This window comes from Canis aureus, chromosome 21 (assembly GCF_053574225.1).
Source record: "Canis aureus isolate CA01 chromosome 21, VMU_Caureus_v.1.0, whole genome shotgun sequence".
NCBI lineage: Eukaryota > Metazoa > Chordata > Mammalia > Carnivora > Canidae > Canis > Canis aureus.
In genome coordinates this window covers 34,744,140-34,750,614 of record NC_135631.1, presented here as the reverse complement: position 1 = coordinate 34,750,614, position 6,475 = coordinate 34,744,140, and positions in this window count along the sequence as shown.

The window sequence follows — 6,475 nt, the reverse complement described above, 5'->3', positions numbered from 1 at the left end:
ATTAAAAGATTTTATTTATTTGAGACAGAGAAAGACAGCATGAGGGGTGGGGAGGGACAAAGGGAGAGGTCGAAACAAACTCCTCGCTGAGCAAGCATCCCGATGCAGGGCTCAATTCCAGGACCCTGAGACCATGACCTGAGCCAAAGTCCCAACACAACCCAATGAACCACCCAGACGTCCCCGCATTAAGGCTTTTGAATATTACTCTAAAAGGAGAGGAAATCAATGAAGCATTTAAAAAAAAAGTGAAGTATTATCAGACTTGCATTTGTAATAACCATCTCATCACTAGAAGGAGAGTGTATTGGAAGAAGATAAGAGGAGATAAGGGAAATTAGCAAATTAGCCTGGGTAAGATAAGATAGATGTTTGGCTTAGGGAGATAGCAGCTCAAGTGAAGAGAAGTAGAGGATTTCAAAAGGCATTTAAAATAAGGAATGTAGTGGTAAGGTAAAAATATGATGGCAGAGGACCATCTTTGGGGAGAAGACCATGAAAGTTTTTTGTACCTATCAAATGAGAGTAACTTTCATATTATCTAAGTGAAAATATGAAGCTAGCTTTAGGTTTTGTGGGCCTGAGGCGCAAAGAAAAGTTTTTAATAGGAAATACAAACTTGGGAGTCATTTGCAAAGAAAGTGGGTTAATGAATACCATCAGATGAAATTCTTTTGGAGAAAGTATAGAGTTTGAAGAGAAGAGAGCCTAGGGCTTGATCTTTAAAAACATCTGGAATTGTGACCAGAAGAAAACTAGAAAAGCATGTCTTACATTTATTTCAAAATTTTCCCCTTTCATTTTCCTGCATTTATGCATCATAATATAGACATTTCCATGAAGTTAGGATTCATTTAAACCAAAACCTAGTCATTAATGTCTTTGTTCCCAATCAAAACACTTCTCAAAGTCCTAGATTCATTCTAGTTTTATAATAAAGACACACTGAGAAAGGACAATCTGTTGCTCAGAGAAAAACAGATGATTTCAAAGAGACTGAGAGGTTTAAAATTATTAACACAAATTTTATGAAAATTTTATGAAAATCAATATGGATCTAATCAACAGGGTTCTGGTAGTTAGCAACTGATTCTCAAAAATGGAAAAAAAAATCTGATTTAGAACAATTGTCCATTTTTATGGTGTAAATATTCCTACCATGGCTTATTTCCAGCTGTAATGTCACTGAAATCAGAGTTTAGAAGAAATTCGCCAAAGTGGCTCTTACAAACCAGCTAGAGCCAGTTCAAGATGAAAAAATGAAATCTCAAGACACCACCCAACTTCCATAATCCCATAGTCCTTGCAAATGAAACATCTGAAAAAGAACCCAGATCATCTCATGAGTCCCGTGTTTTTCCTATCCCATTATTTGTAATAGTTTGAGAGACCAGTGGTTCTCAAAGTATGATCCTGGGCCTGGCATCCTCAGCAGCATCTGTGCAATTCTTAGACATGCAAATTCACAGCCCTTCTCAGCCCTACTGAACTGAAAGATCTAGGACCAGGCAATGTGTGTTTTAGCAAACCTTGCAGGGGATTCTGATTGCATGCTAAAGTTTGAGAGAATCAGGCCTAGACAATAATATATTGATTTTTTAGATATTTGGTGCTTTTCAAAGAATTATTATTCTCTCAGCCACGTGTCCCTAATTCTAATGACAGTACAAAACTGTTCTTTAGGGAAAATCAGTCTGGCAACTTTCTTAAATTCAACAAAGGGAAATTGAAAATTTAGAAAAAAATTAAGATCCTGATTTGCTGTGCTGTGAACAAGGAATGATCCCAAAGTAGAATCTGTAGCAACATCTTACTGAAAGTGAAGCCTAACAGTGAGAAATCTTAAGTCCTCCAAGGTTTCCAGCGTGGTGAGCTGGAGGGACAAGAATTTTACATATTCAGTATGTGTTTAATTTTAGAAAAAGAATGTTACATGTTTTGGGTACAATTGTACTCCCTATATTCTTCTACCCTGAAATAAACTAAATTATATGGATCTGAGTAAGATAGAGCACAGATACTAGAACAAGGTGCCTAGAACTAAACCAGTTCTGTTACTTAAACTCTGACCTCAGGGAATTTATTTCATATAGGTCTCAATCTGAAAAATATGAGGTAATAATACCTACCACAAAGAAGACTAAAATTTTTCCAAATAAAGAAATCAGCAGAAGACTTGAGCCAATTGCAGCCCAAGCACTTAAAACCTACATAAGAACATTTTAATAGGTAAGAATTTAAATATTTGAAAGCCACTCCGATAAAGGAATTCTTAGTGATTTTTAGTTGTCATAATTACATCGTGGTTATGTTTTTGTTTAAAGAGTATTTGTCTCTTTAGAGATTTACTGAATTATGTGTAGATGAAATAATATAATATCTCAGATTTGCATGAAAATAATCCAGTGAGAAGCAACAGATGAAACAAAATCAGATACATTGCTGAAATTAGAATATGTACACAGAGGTTTTATTTTACTACCCCATTCACTTTTGCATACATTTTTAAAATGTGTAATAAAGATAACTAATGAGAATAAACAAACTACACTTTCTTGTGCTTTAATTCTTTTTTGCTAGACTTCGAAAAGCTTGACCCTCAAGTAGGCAGCTACCTCGACTGTATGCCCATGGCTTCAGGGGCTGCCAAAATGTGGAAAGTTCACTGAATGGGGAGTGAAATGCTCTCTCCTAGTGGCAAAGTGGAGCATCCCTCCCACCTAAACACACAGATAAAGGGTATTTTCATGCAAAAGGAGTATATAAAGTATAAAAAATAAAGTATTTTTTCAGTAAATATGTGTAAGAACAATACAATACTTTTTTGTGACTCAAAGATCTAGTCAATTTAGAAAATTGTACCGTTGGGTGAGGCATATTTATATATTGATTAGACAGAAAAGAATAAGGCAATTTCAGTATAAGCTGGTGATAGCAGAGTAATGAAAATATGCCAAGTGGTGGCCAAATGACAAATTTACCACACCTATTAAAACAGGGAATACTTTGGGGATCCCTGGGTGGCTCAGTGGTTTAGCGCCTGCCTTCGGCCCAGGGTGTGATCCTGGAGACCCGGGATCAAGTCTTGTATCAGGCTCCCTGTGATGAGCCTGCTTCTCCCTCTGCCTGTCTCTGCCTCTCTCTCTCTCTCTGTCTCTCATGAATGAATAAATGAAATTAAAAAAAAAAAAAAACAGGGAATACTTTTTGAAACTTTTGCAAATCTACCTTTGTGGAAAAGCTTTTTAAGTAACAGATATGCTGTATGAGAATCAAAAGGAAAATGCATTTAACCTAACCAACTCTTACATAATTGATGGAAGATAGGTTTCAAATCATCCCTAAATAATGATCTCAAGATAATATACATATAATATGTATATATTAATATATGTATTTTTCTAATATATGTATTTCTTCCATTTAGAACTGATTTTGGTAATCTCTCTTATTAAGTTTCTTCTATATTTATCAGGACAAGATTGTTCTTGATCTTTTAATGTAATCCACTGTTAAGTCATTGTTGTGGCGAAGGAGAATGTAGGACTTCCAAGGAATTTTGATAATAAGGAGGTATTGCACTTCAAAGTCACTTTGGTAACTGATATATTTTAATTAATTAGAACTACTCTTATAGGGACACCTGGGTGGCTCAGTGGTTGAGTGGTTGAGCATCTTTCTAACAGCCAGATACTGGTAATTAAATATAGATCCAGTGTAAAGATAAGAAGCCATAGAAAATAGTATGTTTCATAAAATAGCTTAGTGCATTGTGTATTTCAGAAAACCTGGCACATGTTAAGCTTGCTCAAAACAAAGCAAACAAAACCTTCTTTATTGCACTTGAGGTTTTTTATTATTGTTGTTGTTGTTATAGTCATTAGTGGTTAAGAGAAGCAGCAGACAAATTTCTAATTCATGAAAGCTGAAATTTAAAAAAACATCCATTTAACCTCAAAAGAACTTGTTCTGACATTCTTATCTAATAAGCAGACTATTGAAAAGAAAAGATTAAGTTGGATAATATTATTTTTATCTTTATTTTTATTTTTTTAAATAATTTTGTCTGACAGCAGAGTGCTTTTGCTTTTTCTTCCAAGCCTTTATTTTTTTTTTAAGATTTTATTTATTTATTCATGACAAAGAGAGAGAGAAAGAAAGATAGGCAGAGGGAGAAGCAGATTCCATGCAGGGAGCCCGACCAGGATCACACCCCGGGCTGAAGGCAGTGCTAAACTGCTGGGTCACCGGGGCTGCCCTATTTTTACCTTTAAATTGAATTTATTGATCCTCATGGGAAGAATTCATGGCATTTTTCTACCTAAGTGATTTTTTTTTTTTTGCATACAGTCTGATTTAAATGCAAAGAATATGTTGAGAAACCACAGAGGATTATCTTTTCTTTTTAATGTTACATTCTTAGGTTATGACAGTAAAACATCCATGGATATTTCCCTTCAATTTTAGGTTAATGTTAATGACTTGTGGTGTACAGGAAAAAAGTGCTTTGAGCTTTACAGTTTTGGGGTACATTTTATTTTTTCAAACATGCAAAGCTCCTCCTCACTCACATGGAATTATTATAGGCTGTTACTCACCATTAGTGATAACCCTTGACTTTTGTCATGCTGTCAAGTAGTAAGCTAAAAAAACAAGTAGCCTTAGATAGTGATACTCTTCTCAACTGAATTTAGACGGTATTAGTGTTAAGTTACCTTGCATTCATCACGATGACATGAGTACACATGGTGTAGTAGAGGAGTAGACACCTGACCCAAACTTCTGAACTCAATCATCATCCTTTGCAGGCACTTCTTGATCTGCACTCTGAATAACAGAACAATTCTTTCAGTTTGCCTGACAGGCTAATCAAAGCTAAGCATACTATAAATCCATCAGATGGTTCAAACTATACACCAATCGTCTTGTATTTCATTTTTTATATAGTATTTCCTTTTGCATTTCAGTCGGCAGCGTGTTAGTTTTTTTTTTTTTTTTCTTTTTTTTTCTTTGTGCACAAATCTCCTGATATGTATTCCCTTTTGGAGTAGCCCCTGAAATCAAAGCAGACCTTTCTAATAGAAGGTGTAATTGGCAAAGAAATAAGCATGTCTCATTTTTGTCATATGCATACTTTAGAGGAAATTGAATCCAAATGTCTTAATTCTATTAGACATAAACTATCAAAATTTTGGAGAACTAGCCCAAGAAATGTTTGCTTTGCACTTGAAAGAAGACTGTATTAGCACATTTACATCAACCTAAAAGTCATACCCTCTATTTATGAACTCTAAGGAGGATTCAACAAACAGATTACATGTTCTTACCCATATTCCTTTGTTTCCCTCAAAAATCTCTCTCTCTCTCAAACACATACACACACACACACTGCAGACTTTCTCAGTGTGTTGGTCCTTCTATACATTTTATGGCACAGAGATATTTAGGTCTTTGTAGGTCTTTAAGAAAACATTATCACTGATACAAGACAAAATGTTATTATTCATTTGTTTATAATAGGTGAAGTATATGTTTTAAATTTTATGCTGCTCTCGATACAGGAAGAAAATATGTAATCTGCTCTTCATTTTTTTTTACTGAGATTTAGGAATAATATTGTAAGGATATTAAACAAATAAATTGAACAGGAGTCCCATGAGGAAAGCAGGAGCCCCTGATTACTAGATTACATGAGCAGATAGAAGTTTTGTTTATTTGTCGTTTTATTATTTTTTTATTGAACTATAGTTGAGACAGAAATATTAAGGTGTGAAGTGAGATAACCAACTGACATTCACAGTAGTTAAAGGGTTATTGCACAGTATGCAAAATGGTTCACATATTTAGTTTTGACTCCTAAATTATTGTGTGACAGGGGAATATATTCAATAGATACTAATAATATAGAATTACTTATGGTTTCGTCATGGATGAGAGGTTTTGAGGTTTTTTCGTTTTTTGTTGTTGTTGTTGTTTTTTACTTTTTAAATTCTAAATTCTTTCTCACTATCCCTGCAAGGTATGGGTAATTTTTCAATCTGATATCTAAAGGCAATAGATATATCAAACAGTGTTTTTTTCATTAACTCCAGAATCCCTCTCCAATCAGTAAGATGGGTATTTGGTAAGCTCCTTCTCCAGAGGATAAGTTTTCTAGTCCAATCTCTATTGGAAAATGATTCTCTAGAATGATGAGATTTTTTTATTAGGGGTCAAAAGATCAAGAGTAACCAGGAACCAAATTGAAAATAAAGAACCATTTCTTTGCTTTAAACATTTAAAGCTGTACCAGGAGGAAAAATTTCCATTTGTCACTTAAGTAAGTATTCTTAATAACAGAGTAGTATGAGAGGTCATGTGATTCTACATAATATCATCATCATTTCTATGTTTTGAATTGTAGATTAGTATTATAGTAGGTTAAATGCTGGCACCTAAAAATATATGGCTGCATCCTAACCCCAGAACCAGAGAA